We start from the raw sequence: 26887 nt of genomic DNA, 5'->3' as shown, positions 1-26887 counted from the left end.
TAGCTCACAGTATGAAAGTGGGAAGCCCAAGATTGGGTGGTCCCATCCATATGCAACAAAATGAAGTTGAATCCCTCTCTCTCACCTTGCACAAAAGTTAACTCAAAATGGATCAAGGATCTAGGAATCAAACCAGAAACTCTGCATCTAATAGAAGAAAAAGTTGGTCCTAATCTCCATCTCATGGGGTCGGGCTCCAAATTCCTTAATAGGACACCTATAGCACAAGAGTTAAAATCAAGAATCAACAATTGGGACATATTCAAACTAAAAAGTTTTTTTTTTCTCAGCAAGAGAAACAATAAGAGAGGTAAATAGAGAGCCTACATCCTGGGAACAAATATTTACCCCTCACACTTCATATAGAGCCCTAATATCCAGAATATACAAAGAACTCAAAAAATTAAACAACAAGAAAACAAATAACTCAATCAACAAATGGGCCAAGGATATGAACAGACACTTCTCAGAGGAGGATATACAATCAATCAACAAGTACATGAAAAAATGTTCACCATCGCTAGCAGTCAGAGAAATGCAAATCAAAACCACCCTAAGATACCATCTCACTCCAGTAAGATTGGCAGCCACTATGAAGTCAAACAACAAGTGCTGGCGAGGATGTGGAGAAAAGGGTATACTTGTACATTGCTGGTGGGACTGCAAATTGGTTCAGCCAATTTGGAAAGCAGTATGGAGAGTCCTTGGAAAGCTGGGAATGGAACCACCATTTGACCCAGGTATTCCCCTTCTCAGACTATACCCAAAAGACCCAAAAAGAGCATACAACAGGGACACAGCTACATCAATGTTCATAGCAGCACAATTCACAATAGCTAGACTGTGGAACCAATCCAGATGCCCTTCAATAGATGAATGGATAAAAAAAAATGTGGCATTTATACACAATGGAATATTACTCAGTACTAAAAAATAACAAAATCATGGCATTTGCAGGGAAATGGATGGCTTTAGAGCAGATTATGCTAAGTGAAGCTAGCCAATCCCTAAAAAACAAATGCCGAATGTCTTCTCTGATATAAGGTGGGGGGTGACTCAAAACAGAGCAGGGAGGAAGAGCATGAGAAGAAGATTACCATTAAATAGGGATGAGAGGTGCGTGGGAATGGGAAAGAGAAGGGGAATTGCACGGAAGATGGTAGGAGACCCTCATGGTTATGCAAAAATTACATATAAGATGGTGTGAGGGGGAAGAAAAAAGAGAGAGAAATGTGTCACAGTAGATTGGGTAGAAAGAGGTGATGGGAGGAGAGGGGAGGGGAGTGGGGATAAGAAGAGAAGCACAATACAACAGACACTAGCATGGCGCTATGTATAAATGTGGCTGTATAACCAATGTGATCCTGCAATCTGTACACGTGGAAAAATAAGAATTCATACCCCATTTGAATCAAATGTATGATATGTCAAGATCATTGTAATGTCTTGAGCAACTAATAAAAAATTTTAAAAAAGATATTGTGTCCACTGAAAGCTAAAAAATAAATATTAAACAATCAAAAAAAAAAAAAAAGATTGGGTGGTTCCTTCTGCCTCAGCCTCTAATGAGGGCCTTGTGGCAGAGAGCATCACAATGCTGGAGCACATGCAGAACAGAAAGCCAGGAAGCCAGAGGGACTCAGGGGCCAGGCTTTCTCTTTTTATAACAACTCACTCTTGTAAGAAGTAATTGTAATCCTATGAGAACTACATTAATCCTTCCAGAGGTAGCGTTCCCAATAATCAAATTCCGGTTCCCCACCTCAGCACTGCCACACTGGGGACCAAGTTTCCAGCACATGAGCCTTAGGGGGACAAATTCAAACCATCAACAAAGCATAACACCCTGTGACGATGGTGAAATGGTAATTCTTGTGATCAGGTTATGTTGCACGACCCAGCTGGCAGTTAAAGGGGAACTATCCTTGATCATCCTGCCCTGATTGAGGGAAGTAGATTTAAACTGTAGTGGGGGGCTGGGGATGTGGGTCAGGCGGTAGCGCGCTCGTCTGGTATGCGTGCGGCCCGGGTTCGATCCTCAGTACCACATGCAAACAAAGATGTTGTGTCCGCTGAGAACTAAAAAATAAATATTAAAAAAATTCTCTCTCTCTCTCTCTCTCTCTCTCTCTCTCTCTCTCTCTCTCTCTTTCCCCTCTCTCACTCTCTTAAAAAAATTCTCTCTCTCTCTCCCTCTATCACTCTCTCTAAAAAAAAAAAAAAAATTAAAAAAAATTTTTTAAACTGTAGTGGGGATCCACACAAAGGGTTCCTATTACTGAATTTGAAGATGGAAGGGCAGTATGGCTAGGATTGTAAGAGTGGCTCCCAGTAATAGACAGCAGTGAAGCTGGGCACTCGATCCTATAACTTCAAAGGACCAGAAGTGGCTTAGAAGAGGGCACAAGTTCTGATCTCTAGTTAAGAGTGCAGCTGGTTCTTACCTTGGCTTTGTAAGAAGTGGAATGGAAAACCTAATCACACTGTGACAGGATATTTAATCTAAGAGCTGTGAGATAATAAATGACTGTTAATTTAAATCACTGTTGTGTTAATTATTATATAGTAATAAAATCTAAGTCAAGTTCCAATCTGCTTCAGTGAAGCACAGTCATGGTGTCCAGAGAGCCTATTGCAGAAGAACTGGTGGTACAGTAGATTTTGTTGCAAAAGGACTCATTGTTTTCTGAGGTCTTCCATGAAAATAAGAGCTTAGATCTGCTATCTATGATACAAATCCCACTGCTTCTTACTGTAAAGTTGATTTTACTTTAGGTGAGTTTAAGGACAGACATATCAACTGAATGGGTTTCACCAGGCTTCATCATTCCCGACTAAATATAAGGACTGTCTTGAAGAGAATTGGTGATGCAGACAGTCCACCAATACTGGCTAGACTCCTGGGACTCTCATGATGATAAGCAAAAGTAGTCGGCCTCATCTAATTACTAATCAGTACATGCCTTCAATTAATGTCTTTCCTAACAGTGATAATATTCTGATGCTGCTATATGACCTTGATTCTTCCTCAAATTTACTAGGACATCTTCCCAGTTTTGGGTTCCCAAAACTGTAACTGAGGTCAAAAGGTTCTATGTTATGGTCCTAACAGTAAGTGGAGCCATTTTTACCACCATATTGATCAGCAGCAAAGAGGTTCCTCCTATCCTCAGTTTGTGGGGGCCAAGATACATTGATATGGCGATGCTTGCTTGGGTAACATCAGTAAACCCAAATGTTTTATACCCTGCAGCAAGAATGACTTAGTTTGGAAATTATAAGTCATAAAATACTCTGCCTCTCTACTAAAAACTAAATAATTATTCCTGGAGTTCTATAGCTTGGATGTGGTTTGGATGTGTGGCACCTCCACTGAATCTCTCTCCTACCCTGCTTACTACTCTCATATAGACTCCTGCCATTTTGGTACCATCTGTCATGAAGCCTTCATAAGAGCCAAGCTAATGCCCACCCTTGAACCATCAGAACAATGAGCTGACTAATCTTCTTTTCTTCATAATCATGAACACATACATCAGCTATTTTGTTATAGCAACACAAAACAGACTAAGGTATAATGCAAATACATTCTAGCATTCTTATATAAAAAAATTAGTTTTAGGAAAATCATCTGTAGATGTAACAGTTCTTTCTTATTCCTGAGAATATCTCTTCTATGGGCATGTTTTCATGCCCATTGAAAATGCTGTATCTGTGTAATCATTCAATATGAAATTTTCCGGGGAAAAGCTATAATAATTGAGACAAGCAAGTAATCCTTTATTTACTATAAAATACTTTCCTGAAATCTAGAATATGCAGATCAGTATTAGTTTTCTACTCTTTATTCTGACTTATTTCACCTAGCTTCAACAGTCCCTTAATTACATCTGTGTTTACATCTGTAAATACATTGACTTCTAACTTTTCTTTAACTATGATAATATGTTTTCTTGTTTTAATTTCTTTTCTTATTTTTGGAAGTTTGCTTTGTTTTTCACATTTTATGTTTCAGGTTAATCCTAATGGGGATATTTGAAGAAAGCTGGAGAATGAACTTTCTGTATTTCTTTTTACATTTCTTATTCTCATTCTTTCTGTATTTCCTACATTTTTTTATTCCCATTCAATTAAAAAATGTAGGAAATACAGAAAGTAGAAATAATGTATGAAGTTTAATGTTTGAAATTTAATGATTCCATATACATAAAATGGGACTGATGTGATTTTTATGTATTCCCACTTTAGCTGAATTGTGTGTGTGTGTGTGTGTGTGTGTGTGTGTGTGTGTGATATAAACCTCAAAGTTACAGAAAAGTGCACAGTAAGCATGAAGGTTCACCCTCTTCTTGCTATAGTGCCTATCCTTCCTACATCCCAGAGGCATCTGTGCTTAATTGTTACTAAAAGCATCCTTCCAGCATCTGCCATGGAGGAAACCTTGGTTCGTGTTGATCACATTGTTCTGTGCCATGCTGTCTTAATTTCAAAAGTATACGTAGAATGCTTTCTTATTCTTTTTAATGGCAACATCATTTTCCAGTGTATAAATGAATAATAATTTAATTATATAATCTTCTGATAAATATTTCTATTATTTCCAATGTTTTATTATTATAAGCTGTTCTACTAGAAACATCTTCTAGAGTCATCATGCCAGTGGGCTAATTTTAATTTTTAAGAAATACTCAAAAAAATTTTGAGTATTTTATTGAATCCTGAGCAAATTCAGCCCCCCCCCAAATTATATTTTGCCATAAAGTATTAAGTATTTTGATAAGGGATTCTCATGTAAACTTTATCCTAACACACTGGGAAACCACTGTCAAAAGGCCATTTTTGTGTGTGTGGAAAGAGAAAATATTGTTCTCTCAATGCCACCTTAAATTTGATTGCTATTTTCTGCTATACAAAATTACCCTTCTAAACCTACAGTCCATAGTTATTTTCTCTCAAAATCATCCCCTATCACCAGAATTCCTAGGACTTAAACTCATCACTAACTATCCTCCTGGGGTTTTGCCCACTAAAGCATGTGTTACATGAGTATTCCTAAGTAAAAACAAAAAAGGATAAAAAAGGATATTACTTGCCTTATTAACTAATGTTATATAAAATGTGATTTTCTTCATTATCTATGCATGGATATATATGTATTATAAAACCATTGATGAACTGTTTGCCTCATGATGAAACTACAGTAACTGTTTTTACACAGGTGCATGTAGACATGCATGAATGCATGTAAATTAGTATGTTCCTCCTGGACTGAGATCTAGGAGATAATAGTTAAATATACCCTGTCTTGACTATTTTGGTTACCACTAGATGAGTATTTATAGAATATGTCTGTGTGTCCACCACTCATTTTTCATATCTCTGTGCACTCCTGGTTGCTTTGGAGATATATAAAATTATGTAAGTTCAATTTAATTTTGGGCAATGTTCTTTTTTAAAAATTTGCTTGACTATATTGTTATTTGAGATATTTTTATTCTCCTAGGGTTAATTGGTTTCTGTAATATGTCCTATAGCCTATGTGCGTGGCCTGTATATTTGCACTAATTTTGAGAAATACTGGATCTCTATTGGGTGTTTAAAATCACCTGGGCTATAATTATCAATACTATAATTATCCCTCTATGATTATCAATACTATTTTTTTCTTATAGCCATGTGTTCTCTTGTTGACCTCCCAAACAAAATACAAACGTGACAGGTAATTATTAAGCTGTTAATGTATGTGTGTATGTTCCTGTCTCACTATCATTCCTTTTCTGTTCTAAGACAGTCTTTGGCTTCCTTGCCACAGGGAAGGTTTATTTTATTTTCGGGAACCCTGAGGAAGGTGAGGTCGGTAAAGGGGAAGAGTTTTCCCAAATGAGAACAAGATGGGGATGATGGGGCTCCTTGGTCCACATGTCCTGTGCTGGAGATGGGGCAGACAGTGGAAGGATGGCTAGGAGCAGTCCTAGGAGGTAGACAAGGCCCCAAGCTCATTTGCTACCAAGGAACAAAAGATTCTAGATTTCAGGATACATTTTTAGCTTTGCCAGTGGGACCTCAATTCAGTTCAGAAGCCTCAATACCAAAGCTCCTTTCTTCCAGTATTTAGATCCCTGAAGTCTCTGTATAATCCCATAAGGTGTATGGGGAGGGCTTTGTATTAATTTAGTTCTTGCTCAGTGACAAACCACCCCATTACTTAACACATCAAAAATGATTTATTTTACTTGTGAATGTATAATTAGATAGGGTCCTCTCTGCTCTACTTGGAGTCAGATGAAGCAGAGTGACTTGGTTGTAGAATGTACATCTTGAAGATGGCTCACTCATATGGCTGGCAAGTTGGTGCTGGTTGTTGGTTTGGAGCTCCATTAGGGCTGTGGGAGGATCTTATACCTTCTCTATGTGGGCTTCTCCAAAGCTGTTTGGCCTCTCTCTCACAGCATGGTGGCTGGTATTCAGTAACAGATGTCCCAAGAGATCAGCCTCAGGTTCAAGGGAAGAGACCTCATCTCTCTATGATAAGATTATAAGAGGACTGTCAAATCCACACTCGTAATATAGCAAGTGGAATAGAATGTATTCTTTGACCATTTTTAAAAAATACAATCTGCCACACCCTCCCATGACTGAGATTGAATTGAGTGTAAATGTACAGTGAGAGAGACCTGTCAAACTAGAATTGGTCAAAGTGATCTCACTTCTGATGTTTTAATTTTGGGTTTATATAATACTATGGTTTGGATCTAGAACATCCCCCCAAAAGCTTGTATTGAAAGCATGGTCCACAATGCAGCCAAGTTCAGAGGCAGGGATTTTAGGCAATGATTGGATCAGAAGAGCTCTGACCTCCCTGGTGGATCAGTTCATCAAATGAAAGGACTACTGGGCGGTGGAACCTAGTGGGAGGAGGTAGGTCATGGGTCAGATATGCTCTGGGGAGGTTTCTCTTTTCCCTAATACCCCCTCCATTGCCTGCTTCCTGGCTGCAATGAGCTGAGCAGCTTTCTCTCACCAGACCCTTCTACCATAAAGTTCTTCTACCTCAATTTAGGCCCTGAGCAATGGAGCCAATCATGGACTGAGATGTCCGAAACCATGAGCCACAAATAAACTTTTTCTCCACTAAGTTGTTCTTGTCAGATATCTTGGTCACACTGATGAAAATCTGACTAACACATATATCATACAAAAAAAAAAAAAAACTGAAAGAGAACACACAAATAAAGATGACATCAGTGCCAGTTTACGTATGGGTATAGAAGCAGCGTTTTTGGATTGCTATAACAAAACACCATAAATTGAATAGCTTAGACACAACAGATATTTATTTCTCATAGTTGTGGAGACTGGGAAGTCCAAGATCAGGTTTCCAGTAGGTGCGGTGTGTAGTGTGGGATCCCTTGGTGGTTCATGGACAGCTTTCTTTTGGTTATGTCCTCCCTTGGTAGAAGGGCCAGGAAGCTTCCTTAGACCTGTTTATAAGGGCACAATTCCATTAATAAATGCTCTGGCCCCATAACCCCATCACCTTCCAAATCCTCTGAATACCATCACCTTGAGAGCTGGGGCTTCAACATGTGAGTTTGGGGAAAGGGATAAACACACTCAGACCATAGCACAATGCATACAGAAAGATTCTATCATTTTAAGATCCATATATTAATTTTGTCAGTAGAACTATATTTATGGGTAGTAATGTACAGATAATATTCCCAGGGGACTTTCTCTTCACTTTGTATTTACTTCCAATTGTTCCCATTGGCTCTTTTCTCTCTCTCTCTCTCTCTCTCTCTCTCTCTCTCTCTCTCTCTCTCACACACACACACACACACACACACACACACACAGATTACTCATGAAAGTGGTTATTATCTTTAACTGAAGAACCCAGAGGCTCTTACTGTTCAGGTTTAAATTTTACAGTATAGTCCTTTCCTAGTTGAATTTACAGTTTTCATTTTAACATTATTTTTTTCTAATCCTAGGCACACCTGCAGGTTACTTTGAAGATGACTGGTTGATTACAAACCTCCCCATGGCAAGCAGTTTCTGGCATATTTATGAGGACACAAATTACTAAGTTCATTTACAATAAGTCATTTCAGGTAAAACTAAAAATAAATTAAAAATTAAACTTAATGTGTGGTAGTTTTTTACTTTGTTCTGCTGCTCTGCAGAGTTTGGAACAAGTCTTACTATCAAGATGACCCTGGGAGGAAAACGATTTGAGTTGATGTAGGTACTATCCTTTCCTTTGCCTACAAAAAAAAGCAAACTATTGAACAGTCCTCCCTGAAATGCCTGTGAGTAGTCTCTCCTTTCCTTAGATCACAGCTCTCTTTAAAGTCATCCTTTCAAAAGCAAACACAGTGCTCTCCCCTTAGCTTTGACTTTGCTACCCTGGATTCAGTTACCAGAGGTCAGCTGCATAGGGATTGTCATCTCACATCATCACATAAAATATAATGTTTCTATTTTATTAATACTTATTAATTTCTTATTGTGCTTAATTCATTAATTAAGCCTCATCTTAGGTATGTACGAGCAGGAAAAAAATGGAATACATAGGGTCTGCTGCTACCCAAATTTTCAGGCATCCATTGTGAGTCTTAAAACAGATCTCCCAAAGATAAGGGAGGACTACAGTACCTCATTTTTTTAAAGACCCTCAATGGATTGGCTATAGCCCACTCACATTATGAAGTTCTTTTACTTAAGGTCTACCAATTTAAAAGTCAATCATATTTTTAAAATGCCTTTGCAGCAATACCTACACTGGGGTTTTGGCCAAACAGGTGGGAACCAGAGGGCCGCACAGTTGACACACACACACACACACACACAAAAAAAAAAAAAAAAAAAAAAAAACACTAGGTATAGGGATTGGTAGGAGTCTGCTTAGTGAATTCTCAAACAGCTTGCTGTTGGAAGAAAATAAGTAATTACAGGTTCAGAATGTGGGGAAGCAGTGAGTGGGGTGGGGGTGCAGGAAAGTCAATTTACAACTGTCCTCTTTGGAGACTCCTAACATTTGACTATTTTCTTCCAAGGGCATTTGCTTTTACTGATAACCTATGGTTAGTCAATACTGTTCATCTATCTTGAATTTTGATAAAGAAAGATTTAGGCACACTTTGAAAAAAAATATTTTTATAACTAACCAGCAGCTTCTATCCATACTTTGTATTTCTGACCTTACTCGGAATTGAAAATTCACTAGGCTTTAGTAACAGGCTGCTTGAACCTCACCCTTGGGCATGTTTTCCAGAATAAATCATTCCAGTGGCCCTTGAACTTTAGAACCCCTGTTCATCAACACCCAAACTCCACTCATCCTTGTGAGCAACTCAGTTATGGACTGCAAAATGAAAGGTCTAACTTTTTAGTCTAATGTGAGACAATATAGTGATTTCCCCTCTAGCAGGAAACAATTAGAGAAAAGGGGACTCTGTGGATTCCTGCCTGTCCCAAGCAACACCTGAAGAAAGCTGGCCTCCAGTACTGTTGATGGGGGACAGATAAATGCCAATGGTAGAAACATGATGTTAAGGGAATGATTCTGTGAAACTGACCCACTAGGCTAACCCTCAGGTGCTTCCTTTTCCAAGAAGCAATTTACCTGCAGCTTGGCCTGGCTTAAGTGAAGAGGGTATGTCACAGTCCTCAGCAAACTACCTGTTATCTGTGGGAGACATGCAGGCCTCAAATAATGTCGATAAGAGTAACCCAGGTTATCCTGAAGGGGAAGACTTCTGTGACCCTTTCCACAGACCAGATCCTAAAACTCAGGATAGTTCCTCCTAACCATAAAATCGGTAAGAATTTATGGTTAAGAAGTCAACTAGAACCAGTCAGCATGGAGCAAAGTTACCTACAGTTGTCCTAGCAGTGGGGACTTGAAAATCTGATGTCCTCCTGGGTTCAGTCAAAAGTCAAGAAGTGGACCTGGGTGAGACTCTCTGGATACTTCCCTGGAATCCCCAATAAAACTGGAGTAGGAGAGCCACACTGCTCTTCTCCTCTCTGAGAGGATACTCTCTCTCACTTGATAGTGTCCCCTTTTCTATCCCTTCTAATAAACTCAGTGCCTGTTAATCTGAGCAGCATGTCTGAAATCTTTCTGGCTAGATCACAAGATTTGGGGGTTTGAAGTGGGGAGTTTTCCTGTTGCCTCAGTTTCCTAGAAGTCCCCAGCCCGGTAATACTGTTTCTGGATTTGGCCACAGTGGATTAGACAGGAGGGAATTCTTCCATGAAGCTAGCTCCTCCAAAGGCTGACCAGCAGGCCTGAGGCAGCTCTGCCTTCTTGGGATAAATGGTTCTGTTTAATAGGATCAATTGGAGCTGGGGGCGGGGAGGGGGGAGAGGAGGTAGAGGGAATGGTAGAAGGTTGTTTGCATCCAAAAGTTGCAGACAGTTAGCAATCAGGGGAACAAAGCAGAGCCTACCCTCCCAGGGCTAGCTAATTCCTAGAGAAAGCAAGTAACTCACATGCCAGTGAACCTTTAGCTCCAGAGCAGGGAAACAGAGTTTCCCATGGAGTTTTTATTAGAAGCCATGAATGTCCCAAAGACTCAAGAGATCAGAAATGATAAAGGAAGAGGAAAAACCTAGACTCATGCTCTTCAGAATTTAATGTGATTACCTATCATCTGGGAATCTAGTCCAAATGCTGATTTTGATTTGATAGCTCTGGGATGAGGATTGAGACCGCATTTCTAACAAGCTCTAGGCACTAAAGCTTGGGTGTTGTTGGTTTACCACTCGTACCTTGTAGCAAGGCTCCAGACAACAGTCCCAACCTGTGACTGAGTATGAGGATTGCCTGAGAAGTTTGTAAAAATCCGGAGGTGGAATTTGGGCATCAGTCTCTTAAAACCCCAGATGATTTCACTGTTCAGCCAAGGTTGAAAATTACTTCCTGGAGGAAAGTCAATAGATCTTGAGAAGCAGCTGATACTGAATGGCCCCCAACTCTTGAGTCCCAGAAAGGAGCAGCAGGTGAATGCTTCCCAAAACATGACTTCTGCCCTTTGCCACATGCCTTGAGCATGCTTTCTAGCTCCCACTAGGTATCTGCTTGTTTTCATCACCATCACCATTCCAAGCAACCCAAACAGATTTCTGTTTCTTGCAATGTGGAAGCAAAGATGACAATGGCAATATTTCCCTTCTTTGGTCAAAAAGTGTACAACTGGAAGGTGTCGACATAAGCAATTCAAGACCCTGTGAGCACTTTTGTTATTTCCCCACAATCCTGTGTTCATATGGCACACACATTGGCATTCCATGCACTGATATTTTTACAGAAACATCTTTCATCTTCTTCTATAAAGCATGTGGGTAAATGCTTCAAGCTATGGCATAAATCTACATGCTTTTAAGACCCTGTCTAGCATGCAGCTTCATTATGCTTATTTTCTGACACTTCTCAACAAAAGAAATCATCTCTAACATCCCAAAGGAGACAGAGCCCAGAAGTGCAGCTGTGAAAGCCATTATGCTGGATCTCTTGAAGAAGGAACAAGTTTCTCCTAAAAAGCAAGTATTTTTTTTTTTTTGTTGGCTGTGGGGAAGAGAAGGAAGTAAAACATAGAACACCTGCCTTTAAGGAGCTAATATTCTAACTAGATACAAACAGAGACTCAAAAGTGGCTCTTTAGAGCGAGAAATAATCTAGTTTGGGATGAAGCTGAGAAGTCAAGTGAAGAGAAATAATTTGAGCCTTTGATTTTTCAGGAGCTTAACTTCCAGAATGAAGGGTTTGGAAGATTCCAGTAGCATTCTGAAGACGGTAGAGTATACTCATTTTAGAACATTGTCTCTAATATCAGACAAATGACAGACCAAAGCCTGGTGCTCGCACTTTCTGCCTCTCTACCTTTGGGTCCCATAATTTTCCACCTCCATAACTAAGGCAGAAGTCTGTTCATCTCAGGTAAGTAAGTAGTTCTGAAGTTGAACTAAGTAAGATAAGGTCTGGCCCAGAAAAAGTGGTCAGTCAGTGGTAGTTAATGGCATTCACTAATAAGCTGTCAAAAACTATTGAAAGCTTTAAGGCAGGGGAATGATATAAACACCAAGAAACTTGCTTTGGAGGACATTGTGCTGGGAAGGAAGAGACACCTCCAAAAATCTGAGAGCATAGAAGACAGAACTTCATTCATTGTAAGCAGAAGATGGCATTAAAAACCTGGGGATTGTGTGTAAGTTTGAGACTGATGGACTGATAAATCAATCATCCAGGCATAAGAAGTCAAAGGTAATGTTGAGGTGTTGTTCTTGGGAGTCACAGAAATGAACTTTAAAGGCCTAAAGGAGTTTATGTGCACTGCACTTTCCTCCTCAACACCTTGTCTTCGTGGCACACTGCTGCAGTGTTCCCCAAAGGTACATGTGTTAGAAGCTTGGCCCCCAGAGAGGTGCTATGGGGTGGTGGCGGAACCTTCAAGAGGTGGGGCCCGTAGGAGGAAGTTAGGTCATAAGGGGTGTGTCATACCATGTTATACAAGTAGTTAGATATCCGCTGTCCAGAAAAGGAAATTGGACATGTTGTGCGTGTGTATGCCGGGGAAGGGAAGGAAGTTGATGTCCAAGATGTCCTTGAAGCTTCCTTTTGTATGTACTAGTCTACACAGTCAGGCACATCCAGTATAAACCCTATGTTGTACACTTATTTCTGTGCCTATGCACTTATATTCAGTTTTGTGCACTATGAGCTGTGTATTACCTAATGCATTGCTAATACTTTTAAAGATTAAACCCCACAAAATCTGAACATCATGCTCATCTATCATGAAAAGCATATAGTATATCATATTCTGAATGTTCCTAATCTGTTCCTACTGTGCTTGCCTCAGAATATCTGTGGGCAAGTGGTGTGGGACAGATGCCAGCATTAACTAGATAGGTACCAGCTCCAGGGGTTGGATACCTCCTCTCGTCTATTGAAGGAGCTTGTTACTATTGGTTACAAAAATCACCTAGAAGTCACAGGATGGACACTAAGTTAAAGCCAATTGGAAAGTCAAGATACAAATAAGACAAAAGTGTGACCTAAATTCAGATCCAGAGTGAGATTTGGTGGAGGTTTCAGAGCTGAGAATTTGGAACCTACTCGGGAGAAGATCATTGGAAAAACAGGCTAGAAGCCTGCTCATTCTATTCCTATACCATTTGTGAAACAACCTTGGGGCTCCTTTAGCTGATAGGTGTGTGATTCCTGAAGGGGTCCAGATGACTGAAAAGGCCAATACAGGCAGAGTGCCATACCTTTCTCAAGTTGTGTCCCCTGAAAACACACTGGTTTATTGGGAAGTTTTTTCAGGAACTACATTAGGAAGAAAGCCAGGCAAGCAGGATACGGTAGTGATTCTGAAATGTCTAGCATCAAGGCAAGGAAGCTGAGCTTCCATACATTTCAGTGGTTTTGGACTACTTTGGAGAAGGTTGTGTAATTTGGGTGAGACAACCTCACTTCTGGCAAAGGCAATTCCTAGTGTGGAGCCTTGAGCTTTAGCAGCTAACACTCAGGACAATGTGAGGAATGAGTACTGCAACCCTTGTAGAAATCTGTGTGAAACCCAGTATAGCAATCCATGAAACAGAAAAGAAGCATGTACTGTTTTTGGAATTATGGATTTTATAGCCAAAGTCTATCCTATTATCTCAAAGTCACATCAAAAATATTAAGCTCTATTAAACTACAGGATATATAAAAAACTCAAAAAACTTAAGACCAAAAAACTCAATAACCCAATCAATAAATGAGCTAAAGAACTTCACAGAAGATAAAATAAGAATTGTCAAAAATATTTGAAAAATGCTCAATATCTCTAGCAATTAGAGAAATGCAAATCAAAACTCACTCCAGCAGAGATGGAATGACAATTAGCAAGAATACAAGCAACAGTAAATGTTGGCAAGGCATGAGGGAAAAGGTATGTTCATTCAAACATTGATTGTAAATTGGTGCATTCACTCTGGAAAGCAGATGGAGATTCCTCAGAAAACTTGGAATGGAACATCATTTGACCTACTTATCCCATTCCTCGGTTTATACCCAAAGGATTCAAAATCAGCATACTACAGTGATGCAGCCATATCAATGTTTGTAGCAGCTTGATTCATTAGATCTAGCAGCCAAAAGAGATGTATTGTTCTAACTGGTAACTGCTGAATCAGCTAAACTGTGGAACCAACCTAGATGCCCTTCAACAGATGAACGGATAGAAAATGTAGTATACACATATAATGGAATATTACTCAACCTTGAAGAAGAATGAAATGATGGCATTTGCCATTAAATGGATGGAACTGGAGAATGTCATGCTAAGCAAAATAAGCCAATCCCCAAAATCAAAGACCTAATGTTCTCTCTGATATGTGGATGCTAATTCACAATAAGTGGGGGGGTGGTTGCTAGGGAAAAATAGTGGTACTTTAGATTAGACAAAGGAGAGTGAAAAGAGAGAAAGGAGTATGGGGTAGGAGGACAGTAGAATGAATCAGACATTATTACCCTATGTGCATATATGAATACATGACCTGTGTAGCTATACATCATGTACAACCAGAAGAATGAGAAGTTATACTTCATTTATGTGTAATGTGTCAAAATGCATTCTATTGTCATGTATGACTAATTAGAATAAAAAATATATTAAGCTTTCCTGGACTAGCAAATGCAATGGTCCAAGACTGTGAATGATAAGTTCCTGTAGTTCCTGTTAAATTTCCAAGATTCCATATATGATTGGATCTAGTAGCCCAAAGAGGTATGTTGTTTTAACTGGTAACTGCTGAATCAGCTAAGCTGGGGAGAACTCTACCATACACCAGCTATCTGATTGGAAAGTTATCTCAATGAACAGCGAAAGTGTAGCCACCTAAAATGTGTTGGTCAGATATAGGTCATCCTTTCTGGGAATCCTTTGCCTCATTTCTTAGATCCCTCTTGACTCATGTATGTATTGATTTAAATTGAGACACTTGGAAGCAATGAGAAAAAAATCTATTGCAACCTCTCTGCTGTTTCCCTGCTTGTCTCCTGCTCACCTCTCCCCTGCTCACAGAGCAGACAGACAGACAGACAGACACACACACACACACACACACACACACACACACACACACAGATACAGTACTGTTCTACCATATCCTTAATTTTACAGATCTCCTGCTGAAGGTTCTGACTAATGGTAAGTTATTTGTTCAGAAAGATTTTATGGCTCTCATAAAACGTCAATTACAGTTTTAAAATAACTTGTAGTTTTTCTGTAACATGATGCTGCCATCTTGGTTCCCAGAGGGTGTATTAAATTCAAGTAGCAATAACAAATCATTTAAGTAATAAATAAATAACCTGAGACGGAGCGTTGTTAAGAGTTAATAGTCTCCCATACACTCAATAGAGGTTGAGGCTCCACTCAATTAAAGTGACCCCGGGAGAGGGGGGAAGCAGGGGCCAAACTGCACCCAGTCGTTTTGTTGAAGGTATTCAACCCGCACACATTCATTTCCTTCTTTATGTTGTCTCTTTTCAGCAGGGAAGGCTCTCTGCAGTCCCTGGGTCCAGAGAACAATTACGGTACAGTCTCAGAGAACAGAAAGAAAACTGGGGTCATAAATATGTTAAATGGGTGCGTGGGTTTAAGTGGCTTTGTAAACGAAACACGGAGAAAACCTCAGACTAATTAATGAATATGGAGCAGCAGGAAAACCAGAGGGTTTGGGGGGACAGTCTTGTGGGGTGAGGATGGGACATCCATGGAATTCTTTTCCTCCAGGAAGGAATGCTTATTTATTTAACAATCTTTTTTTTTTTCAAGATTTCAAAATGGCTTGATAGAGAATATGAGATGTAGGTGAAACACACACATACACACATACAAACACATTTGAAAAAAAAAATCCTTCCAAATTGTAACTTCTCAAATCAAGTTATAATCTTGCCTGAAAGGATAAACTTATGCTTTTTTTTTTTTTAAAAAGCATTGCCTTTGCATTTTGAGAGAGAAACATCATGTTATTTCATTACAAGTGCTAAAAATAAATAAATAAATAAATAAATAAATAAATAAATAAATAAATAAAAAGAAAATGAATTATATTCCTTTAACACAGATTTGCAGTTCATTCAAATATATTGGTGCTTTCCTAGTGCATGGTCTTTGCTAAATAAATTCCACTGGAGTCAAATGAAGGATAAAGATTTTATGATGTGGCATTTTCATATGTTCAAAAATCTTTCAGAATTTTTTTTCTTTCCTTTTCCTGTTTGGAGAATGTACTATTTTCCCTTTTGTTCCTTCTTCATCTAAAATTTTTTTTTTTAATTAGCACTAATAACTGTATGGGAAGTTAAAATATGCCTACATGTCTCATATGATCCACCGTGAACCCACAAATGCCTTCTTGACCTTGCCCTGTGCCTTTTGCTGGCATTCTGAAAATGTCTCTGAACTTGGGGAGTGCTAACACTGTAAGAGCCCGTGGAAGACCAAGAACCAAACATAGACCTCAGCAGAGATGCAACTGGACAAAGGGGTCAAGGAGAAGAGAGAGACAGACTCAGAGGGGGATGGAAAACAGACACAAATAAAGCTGCAGAGAAAAAAAACAAAGAACAAGGAAAGTAGAAGCAACAGAAAAGTAGCAAACAGCAATACTGCTTCTAATTTGACCCCTGACTTCCTTGTTTAATTTACTAAAGAGTTCAGCTGTGAGCAATAGATTAAATAGTTGATCTAATTCAATTCTTCAGATACTAAAATAAGCAGACTACCCTCTTGTCATTGAGCTGTTTCAGTGGTTTTAGCTCCAGTGATTATAAAAACAAACAAAAAAAAACCCTTGCTAAATCCTGTCTGAATTGACTCAGTCAACTCATTTTATTTTTATTGCATATAAAGCTGAAGAATAACCAAATTATAATCCTAAGTACAAATCATAAAAGACATTTATTCTTCGGCAAGTTTTTATTAAACACTTACTATAGGAAAGGCAGAGGATTAAGGTTTGATACAAAGAATACAAAGGTAAAAACTCCAATAGCTTCTTTAGGATATAGGTGCTCAGTGTGACCTGAGCATATATAAAGACAAAAACTTAGTAGCACAAGAAAACAGAAGATATAGCACAGGAGTAAACACTGATCAGTTGCTTAATAAGGGATACAAATTGTATGTGTTTTAAGGTCTGAAAAATAGAAAATTTACTTGGAGTTATAGTAATTTGGGGTATTTCTGTGGAGAATGATGCTTTGAGGACTCAAACATCTCTGATTCCCCAACAGGTAAAGGGGAGAAGAAAATGATCTGAAGGCATTCGATTTGCATATGATTCATTTATTATGTTACATATCAGGAACAAGGAAAAACATCAATGCAGTAGTATATGGTGTTTTTTTCTTAAAATTTCAACTCATTATATATAAATATAAAGAAATGAGGACCAATCCCAGGGTCACTAATAACATTATTCCATGGAAGAATATATTATTGAAAATAAAAAGGGCTGGGGATGTAACTCAGTGGTAAAATGCCCCTGTGTTCAAGTTCTTAATAACATTAAAAAATAACAACTGTTTATCAAATGATAGCACCCTTACTTAGGACACCTTCTTTTTGTGATAGCATCCATCCATAAAAACTATCAAAGAAATACTATAAGTAGTTCCTTCCTATGCCAGATTGGAATAAAATCCTCCTCTGAATCAATAGCTTTGAGCATTATTTGAGAATTCACATGTCTAGTGAATGGAGAAGGAAAGAGTATCAGTGATTGCTCAGGGTTGAGGGTGGGGCAGGAAATGACTAAACACTGGGCATAATGGAATTTGGGGGGATGATGAAAATGTTCCCAAAAAATATATTGTGGTAATAGTTGTGTAACTCAACTAATTTGCTAAAATTGAATCATATGCATACATTATAGGTTTTATGATATGTAAATTAGACCTCAGTAAAGCTTTCTATCAGACCAGGGTAGTAATAAAGGCAGTCGCAGGTTACATGTTTTAGATATGGACACATGCTTTTTGAACAGTAAATATTTTAAAATATCCTTCAACACCACACAGATATAACTGTTCCCACATTTTGTGAAACACATGATTTTCTTGTGTGTGTGTGTGTGCGCGCGCGCGCCTCAAAACAGTGTCTAGCTTTGTACCAAATATGTACTACAAATGCACAGTCAATATTGTATTCAGTAGTATAATCAAATATCATGTGAATAAATGTTGCTGTGAAGACTGGCTCAAATAAGCATACTACTTCACCCAATGGTAGTAAGAGCCCAGACTCAAATCTGAGTCTATAAGACATTGCTTAAAATGGTATAACCCCTTGAGTTTTCCTTGACCAGATCTGGTCTATGAGATCAGGTCTATGAGAAAGTAAAATTAAGATTTCTTTCTATATTGGGAAATTACATGCTTTCTGAAATGTGGTAGAGATGAGATGAGTTATTAGCAAATATTGTACCTTCTGTGTTGGCTACACTCTCAGTATCCCTTCAGTGAGTTGGAAGTGACTTGACTACATTCTGGGTACAGACTGTAAGCAGATGTACATGTGCTATTCCCAGCACTGGCCATGGAAATCCCTGCGTAAACCTCTACACCCTTTCTGTTTTTATGCTACAGTATTTGTGGAGGCTACATTTTGAGAAAGAAAAGAGCCTGGGTCCCTGAGTGACAACTTGAAGGGAGTCATACAAGAGAGACACTGACACTGGAGAGTCATTTAACCTGTACCAAACGGGGACATTGAGGAAGAAGCATAAGTCATTAACTCACTGAGATTTACGGGTGGTTCTTTATAGCAACTAGCATTACTTACCTGTGCCTTTTCAGACACACTTAAGAAAAAATTACCACTAGGTAGGTGGTTTAGAATCTTCAAATGTAATTAAGAGCTACAAATTACTATGGAATCACACACTTTTCATGGTTAACAGAGCTGTTTTGTGTAGTATTTTGTCAGGACACAATCCTGTAAGGGTACAGAATGAGACTTGTCACCATTGGTATAGATTGGAGGCAGAGGTACTAAAAAGCAAATGGAAGGAGGTTGTATTTAAGCCTGAGTATTTCGAGTCTTCATTTAGTCACTGTCCATTTATCACTGTTTATGTTTAGCAGAGAATCCCCAAAGAGATATACAGCATCTTTAAGTTATCAGGTTACTTCCTCTTACTCCAATTAAATATTTGCTCAATATTCATGCCAACTCTTCAGCATGTCTAATATTAGTTATTATTTTCAGTAAGACTTCTGAAAAGAGAGGGACTGTACAACTTTGTTTACTCCATATGACCGATGACTTAGATGGAAATTTGGATTTTCACAGTGCAATATATCTCTTGGTAAGGTACAGAATTGCTCAGAATTTTTTTTATCTGTAAAATAAAATATATAGCATATAAGTGTAATCCACCAAATTTTGATATAGCTTCTTTCTCAATTGGTAACATATATAACAAAAATTATTTTATTAAGATGAAGGTTAAAAATATTCTACAAACATGATACACTAAAGAAGAAGAAGAAGAACAAGGAGGAAGAGGAGGAGGAGAGAAGAGAGAAGAAAAGAAAAAAGATTTAAATACCTTCAAAGCCGAGTTTCACCAAAAGACAGCAAATGAAATATCAAAAGTGAAGGAATGCAGGTAGTTTTCAAACTTTGATCATATAAGGTCCCAAGGTCCCACCCACATTCTACCAATAGTCAAGCTTTCCAGTTCCTCTGAATCTGAAATAACACATTTCAAATCCATTATGACTATGTTACTTTTTCCACCATGACACTAAGTATAGCCTACTGTGTACTATACCACAGTGGTTCTCCATCAGGGGTGATTCTGCCCTTCAGGGACTACTTGACAATGTCCGGAGGCCAGGAATAGTTTAATGAAAGTGAAACCTTCATAGGTTTCTCACAAAATTGCATGCTCAGGTGGGTCCTGTGCTTGTTTTATTCCACTCAGTTCCCTCTTAAAATTCTTAATAATTCTATCATTGAATTTGTACTTTGTAAATGAACTCTGATAGGACATGGCTCTTGTGGTTAAGAAAGGAGACATCCAATATGTGGTGATGTCATTCCTTCCCACCCCACTTGTAAAGCATTCAAGATGGCCTTTGAGCACAGAATTCCTGTGGCCAACTACAAAGTGAAACATCAGTACAACTCAAAAGTAGTACATTCCACTCAAAAGTAGAACATTCCATATATGACTGAGTAAACAGGAACATGCTTTAGACCAACAAGGTATATATTTTGTTTAAGCCAGAACCTTCTTTGAGTACAGAGGAAAACAATGTTGTTTTAAGAAGAATGAACAAACAAGGAACCTTATCATGTCTTTTTAAATCATGTGACCGTCCTGTATCAATCAATACCAACTGTTTACCCTAAAATTGTACCCTAAATGGGAAAAGAAAAGATAGGGAAACCCAGCCCTTTCTTACTCAGCAATCAGCTGAAGATAGACTTTTTGGAGGATATGCACATATTTTGTGCAATATTTCCACTGAAATACATATGCCTGTAGGAACCATGAGATTTGAATTGTATAATTTCAGTCATTCTGCATGAGTTAAATGCTCTTATGTTTGCAATTAAAATTGGCCATATATATACATATATATATATATATATATATATATATATATATATATATATTGCAATTAAAATCTGCTATACAAATAGTAAAATTTATGCTAATAATTTAAGGTTTTAATTTTTGTATAGTCTGACATTTAATAAGATATTTTAAAAATACCATGATATGTTGAGGTGGGAGGAGACAGACACTGAGGAAGAAAGAAAAAATTTGATATTTTATTACCTTTAATGTCACTTTTCCCCTGATTTTTTAATAAGATGCCTATAATTGTTCATTTTGTACTATACCATGCAAATTATGTAGCTAGCCTGAATGTAGAGATTTTTGACACCCACAAATAGGTAGGGTGATGCTACTGACATTTAATGAGTAAAGGCCAAAGATGATACTGAATACCCTACAATGCACATAGAAGTTCCTCCAACAGAAAATTATCTGACCAAAAATGTCTACTGTTCCAGAATAAGAACCCTATAGCATTTGGGTCCACATATAATTTTACAACTAGATATCACACCCTCTAGTTCATGGACATTTCTTTCTAACTCATGTAGCATCCAGTACACTTCCTGGTACAAGGATTTAATAAAATGTGATCAGTAAATATTTGTCCTTTAAAAATGAATAAAAGAACACTTTTTCAAAATTGTTTGTTACTATCATGATCCCCATTATGCACACAACTTGTATAATAAACAACCTGTACAACTTAACAATAGCTCAGTTAAGTTAGCGGCAGAGCTGGAAAGAGAAAATCTTGTTTCTGACCTTTGTCAAAACATAGATGTACTCTTTCTCCCAGATGTGATTATGTATCTAGAAAGACATAATTTATAATTGAAAAGATTTTGCCACTAAAGTTACCAGGCAAGTAGGAGGGAAAGGAAACAATTTAATTCCTGAGTTATGGATATCTACATCAAGTATTTTATAATCGCTTCTCATAAATGATTATCATGAATCCTATTTTGTAATCAGCCATTGAGGCTCAGTAAAAATCAGCAACCCATCTAAGTTCATGTCTAAAGAATTTAGACAGAGCCAAAAATCAAATTCAGGCTCCGAATTTCACATGAAGTTCACATGGCTCTGAAACCTGTTGCATAGGACTAGTCCTAACTGCAGCCATACTTATATCTAAGGGTGGGTGATAAGGTGTACCTTCCAGTTAAAATTGCCTTCCTGTTCCACATTTTTTAAGTGTCCCATTGATAGGGGAACCATATCATCAGTCCAAACCAAAATATTTTTAAGGATAAGGAGCTATAAATCAATATACTAAGAAAATGACAATAGGTATTAACTGTGACTGCTCCTGTGACTTGGGGACCGACCATGGTCACCTATGCCCTGTAGGAACCTCATGGATGGAGATCCCATAGCAGTATACAGGAAGTGTCCTTGTGGAGGCTTCCCTTGAGTCATGCTGTGGTGACAGTGGCACTTGCCTCATCATGGCAACCACGAACATATCCACAATGTTTACTTGGCAAAAATAATTGAAATGGAAGGAGAGAGGAAAGTAAATCAAGTATGAATTTTGTAATTCATCAAAAAATGAGTGCTGGTTCCACATTTGTTGCTTGGAAAGCATCAGTCCAAACAAGAGCTTTTTATCAAAAAACACACACATCATAGCAAATCTCGAATCACTCGTTTATCATTCACAGAAGAGCTTCCAATGACAGATCTGTGTCAGATTCTCCTAATCCCAGAATGTCTCTCTGGTTGTGTCCACATGTGTGCAAACGTGATCAAAAGGATTCTGATTCCCCACACTTTATTTTAACAACCTCTAGAAGCTATGAAACTCATATCCTTGGTTCATGCCATATATATATATATATGTATGGTGTGGCTAATCAAATAGACTAAAATCAAAAGAATCATAGCTCCCTTTTATCTACAAAACTCTGTTTTTCCTCCTCCTACGTCTCTTATTCAGTTCTTACCAGTAAAATACATGCAAATTGGACGTGCATTGCTGGGAAAAAAACACAGAGGAAAAGAAGCTAATGGTTTTCATGGGACAGAAGGTTCAAATACAAGGAATCCAGCCTCACACCATTCATTCATTCGAATACCTCCTGCTGCTAACATCCTACTCATCCCTTGCCCCCCAAATTTCTGCTGGGCATCAGCCAGAATCCAAAGATATGAATTTAAATTTGATGTTAAACACACATATTTGTTCCCATTCATGAGGATCCATGAACATGAAGACTAGAGAGTTAGAATATGAGCCCCAGATATTTAATCTGAACTATTTTCATATACAAATTTGGAGATACTTAGATGGCTGGATTTGGGATTTCATGCTTGAGAGCCTGCTGGTTCCAGGCAGTGTCGCCTTCTGGGCTGAGGAAGGCATAGAGCCTTTGTCTAAGGTCACACAGAATCTTGGCTGCAGACCTCCTTCAGTTCAGGATTGCTTGCTGCTGGAGTCCTGCCAAGCCTCACACCAAGAAAATGATGGCATTTAATTAGGGGGAACACCTCGTTTTTACATGAAAGAGAAGGGTGAAATGGGAAGAATTAATTCATTGCTATGTAATAGGTATAAAACACTTTAAATATGTGGAGGTTGTCATTTGGTTCAAAAAGAAAAGAAAAGAAAAAAAAAGAAAAAGTTGTCTTCTTATTAGAAAGCAGTGTAGATATCCTGACAACTTTTGCACTTTGGTAGCACCCAAAGACAACATGGAAGCTAAAAAGCCATCACAATAAAACCCTGAGCTTTGCCCTGTTAAAAATGTCAGACTAATAAATCACATCTTTAATGACTTAGAAGGGATGAGATCAATAAGTTTGGGGAAGCCAACTATAGAAGTATCATGTGGTACTATTTAACATAGGATCACTAAAGTGGCAAATACTTCACAATAAGCTAAAGTTCAATGTTAAGATCCACTTTAGAACATTCAGGCTGTATTAACTTTTAGGCCAGAAATCTTGAAGCACGATTTGCTACTTCAAATTGCAAACATAATTGAAAATAAATAGCACTACACTTTTCAAAACAATTGTTTCCTATCTTAAGAATCCTCAAAATGTAGGAAAAGAACACTTTCACCAATTTTATTAACCAGAATTGTAAAAAGCATTCCTAAATTTTTTAATTATAGATAATAAAACAATAACAGGAAGTTAAATTAAACAAAAGAGTGAAATTTACTGTTGAGGCTTCTGTACTAGCCAAGATCAAACTGTCAAACTCTAAGAAAAGGAAATTTCATTAAAGAAATAATCCAAGGATTATAATAATTACTCAGTGATGATTTGTCTCTTTCTCATACATCGCTACCTCTGACTTTATACATATGTAGATAACATATATATACACATGTGTATATGTACATGTATATAAGTTTACCTATAATATAAATATAATTTTACATACATGTTTTTTCTACAGATACTTTTTTGGGGGAAGATCCAAATCTCCCATGTTTTATAAATTATTCATTTTAGTAAGTTTAAAAATTACCTTATTTAATGAGTTTTTCTTCACAAGTACAGAAGATATAAATAAGATGCAGTGATAGCCAGTAAAAAAGGGTCTTTGGTGAGACTGTTTAGCAGAACTTGAAGACCACTTCTGATGCTCATTCTAAAAGAAATATTTTAAGCAAACCATAAAAGTGGGCTTGACCCTTCCATGGGCCCATCATAAATCAATTGTTGAAGCAAGGGTGAAAACTGGGGAGGAGGTCAGAGGTGGGAGAGAGGCCACAGAGAAAGGACAGTGTGAGAAACTAGAGTGAAAACTAGAGGGAAAATAGGGTAATCTTTTGGTTAAGTACCATCATTGATTCGGAAATTTTGGTAGTGTTGCTTCTAACTGTACACTAATGGAATGATAACCATATGAAAAGATTCCCAGAGTAGAATTTAAAACTTGGGGTCATTTTTGTTAAGTCTCTGTTTAGCAACAGGTAGATTGCAACATGGTTAAAAGTATGTAAACTTCAATCTCCCCTAAATCTTTCAGAAAACTCCTCCAAAAAGACAAGAAGCTTACACTGGTTTCCTATTTTTCATTAGGGGATAGATCTTAAAATATGCAGGTGGTATTCAGACATAAATACCTCATGCACAGTGTCTCACTACAGGTCATTTTTTGCCATTTTCTGAGAAAGATAACCTTTAACATCTTGCAAAATGATCTTATGGGAAAGCTTTGTGATAGCCTCTTCATGAAGAGAATACAGGATATTAGTTTTTTGACTAATCTAAAAAAACACAAGTGCTTGCTTTTGTAAAAAAAAAAATGTACCATATGTAGAGTTTGAATGATCTATATATATAATCATTTATTCCCTTGGGGTGGAATCAAGTTTGAAACCCAGACAATTAAAATGATTCACATTTAAATGAAAGGTGGCTCGATTGATTTGTAACGACACAATTTATTTGGTAATAATGACATTCCTTGAGTTGGGCCAGGAAAACAAAGGTTGATTTATTTCCTAATAACAATGACAAATGGCCCTTCTGCCCCAGCCTCTTCCTTAGACTCCAGTAGTTAAGGACCAGGTTGCCAGTGGACTATGGTCTGTTCTTCCTATTGCTGCAGGAGAATTCTAGACAAACTCTTTTAGAAACACGCCCATAGGGTTTTGGTGATGGGAACTGTCCATTTTCTAAAAGTTTTAAAGAATCACATGTTTGGTTTTTTTTTTTCCTATTTGCAATTCTGTGACAATATTTACAACAAAGGGCTGTGCTGAAAAGTCACACCCTTCAGGCAAAGTGCTTCATTGTTGGCATCTGTAAAGATGTGTATCTGCTTAACTTATTTTTAAGACAAATCTTAGAGCAACCCAAAAAATGAAATAAGTATTAAATAGCATAATTATTATAATGATATTGCTAATATTTTAAAAAACACTGTTCTTAAAAAAAAATGGTCCATCATTTTATACAGATAGTGCACTTTAAATAGAGGTTGAAATTACAAATATAAATGGAACAATGGGGGGAGTTTGTACCTCAGTTTAATATGAAATAATAAAAAATAATACAAAGGTAAACAATCATAAAATAATTAATTTTTAGTAGATAAGTCATTTCTATTTTATGGGGAAAATTAATGAAAAACATATGTGAAGACCCTGAAGAATCAGATAGCATCATGAAAATGAGAATTGTCCCCAAATTAATCTGTTAATTTAATAGTAATAAAAATTCAGGCCACATTTTTATAGAGTTTGCCATAAAAATACACAAATTATAGTAAAGAAGAAAGAAAGACAATCTTTAAAGTCAATAAAGGAAAGGAACATATTCTCTAAGGCAACAAAAAATTATTAAAGTTTACAAAAAATTATTGAAGTATCAGAGCAGAGATTCACAAGTAGACATTGTTTCTCAGTGTGTCTTGACAAAGTTTCAATGATATAAAATCATTCCAATATTGCTATTTATTTAGCCACTAAGTAATTTATTCTCTAAATAATGTTTAAAAGTAGTTTTATGTTCACCACAAAATTGAGTAGAAAATACAGAGATCCCCCATGTGGGCTTAGCCTTTACCATTATCAACATTTCCCATCAAAGCAGTGCAGTTGTTATACTGAATGAACCCACATTAATATCTTGTTTTCATCCTCTAATTTTTAATAAATTATTTACTGTAACAGGGGAAAGATACCAAATAGTCTTGGATATGCTGTCAAATTTTGAAGACACAGGAATATTTCCTGGTCTTTTAATTCAAAGGAGGACTATTTCTGGTGGGCCAATTCAAGAAATGCAGGAAAAATTACGCTCTGGACTGTTTTCTTGTGTAGGTCAAGTGTTTCAGGGAGATAGTACACTTATAGGCTCATATAAGAGTGTGTGGTGTTAGAGTTTGAAGGAACCAGAGTTATCCTTCCTAGAAGAGGCTGAGTCCCACTGAACCAGATGATTACAATTCCCCTAGCATTTGTCAGTGTGTTTCTCACATGACATATAAAACCAGGAACCACAGGAACTCTTTAAGGAGTCCCCATGGTGAAATCACTTCAGGCATCACTATACCACCAAAAGTTGCCGGAGACGAATGGGACTATGAGACAAAACTCATTAGACAGTTGGGTGCCTGGCGCCCTGGCTGAGTCACTTGTACCGTCTGACAACATCCCCCATTTTCTGTCAACTTCACCCTGAGAGTCAGGAGCAGCTTCGTTTCTGTGATTCTCCTGAAGTAGTGCTCTCAGAGCTTTCTTTATTTTTTCTTTTTTGCTGAGCTTCCCCCACA

Source organism: Spermophilus citellus (genome assembly GCF_964194105.1).
Source record: "Spermophilus citellus genome assembly, chromosome: 2".
Lineage (NCBI taxonomy): Eukaryota > Metazoa > Chordata > Mammalia > Rodentia > Sciuridae > Spermophilus > Spermophilus citellus.
This window is presented reverse-complemented; position numbering follows the sequence as displayed.